Below are 1,763 nucleotides of genomic sequence, written 5' to 3' on the forward strand. Positions count from 1 at the left end.
CCAAAAGACCCTTATAGCATTTTTGTCCTAAATTTGTAACTTTGTGTCGGGCTCGGCATCATATTTCAAACACTAGCGTCGATTGAACCAAAAATACGAATTTTAGTCCATTTTTGTTGTAAAGTACAAAAATTGCCCGAGAAGTGCAAATGAGCTCGAGGAACTCAGAACAATATTAAAAATTTAGGAGCAAAATGCTTTAAGGGTTTCTCAGTGCTCGATTTCATTTGGACATTTCAAGCAATTTTCTTACCCCTCTACTCAAAAGGACTGAAATCTATATTTTCGAACCAAATGATGGCAAATATTTGAAATCTGGCACGAAACCTAAAAACCAGAAATAAATTTGGGAGAAGAATGTTATCAGGGTCTCCCGGTCTTCGGTTTCATCTGGACCTTTTGGGTGATTTTCGTACCACTTGACAAAAAATGGACCGAAATTCGTATTTTCGAACAAGACGATGGATAGTGGTTGAAATCTTCCACGGAACCTGAAACACTGCTATAAATTTTGGAGAAGAATGATATAAGGGTCCTCTAGTCCTCGATTTCATCTGGACTTTTCGGGCGATTTTCGTACCACTAAACTAAAATGGATTGAAATTCTTATTTTTGGACCAGACGATGGCTAGTGTTTGAAATTTGACATGGAACCCGAAATACAGTTATAAATTTAGAAGAAGAATGCTATAAGGGTCTCTCAGTCCTCAATTTCATCTGGACTTTTCGGGCGATTATCGTACCCCTCCACAAAAATGGACCAAAATCTATATTTTCGGACCAGACGATGGCTAGTGTTTGAAATGTGACCTGGAATTCGAAATAGATCCATATATTTAGGAGAAGAATTATATAAGGGTCTCCAGGTCCTCAATTTCTTTTGGTGTTTTCGGGTGATTTTCGTACCACCCGACTAAAATGGACCAAAATTTGTGTTTTTGAACAAAACAGTGGCTAATGTTTGAAATCCGACACGGAATTCGGAACACAATTATAAATTTAGGTGAAGAATACTATAAGGGTCTCTTGGTCCTCGATTTCATCTAGACTTTTCAGGCGATTTTCTTACCCCTCGACAAATAATGACCAAAATCTATATTTTCGGACCAAACAAGCGCAAGTGTTTGAAATCTATATTTTCGTACCACCCGACAAAAATGGATCGAAGTCTGTATTTTCAAACAAGACAATTGCTAGTGTTTGAAATCTGAGGTAAAACCCGAAACTCAGTTATAAATTTAAGAGAAGAATGCTATAAGGGTCTCTTGGTCCTCGATTTCATCTTGTCTTTTCCAGAAATTTCGTATCACCCGACAAAAATGGACTGAAATTCGTATTTTTGGACTAGACGATGGCTAGTGTTTGAAATCTAGCGCAAAACCTGAAACACATTTATAAAGCTTGGAGAAGAATGCTATAAGGGTGTTCGGGTCCTCAATTTGATCTGGCCTTTTCGGGCGATTCTTGTACCACCCGACTAAAATGGACCGAAATCTGTATTTTAAGACCAGGCGATGGCTAGTGTTTGAATTTTGACGCGGAACCCGAAACACAGTTATAAATTTTGGAGAAGAATGATATAAGGGTCTCCAAGTCCTTGATTTCATTTGGGCTTTTTGGTCGATTTTCGTACCAACCGACTAAAATGGATCAAAATTCGTATTTTCGAACAAAACGATAGTTAGTGTTTGAAATTTGGCACGGAACCCAAAACACAGTTATAAATTTTGGAGAAGAATGCTATAAGGGTCTCCCGGTCCTCG

The sequence above is a fragment of the Cicer arietinum genome, unplaced genomic scaffold (genome assembly GCF_000331145.2).
Source record: "Cicer arietinum cultivar CDC Frontier isolate Library 1 unplaced genomic scaffold, Cicar.CDCFrontier_v2.0 Ca_scaffold_6250_v2.0, whole genome shotgun sequence".
Classification (NCBI taxonomy): Eukaryota; Viridiplantae; Streptophyta; class Magnoliopsida; order Fabales; family Fabaceae; genus Cicer; species Cicer arietinum.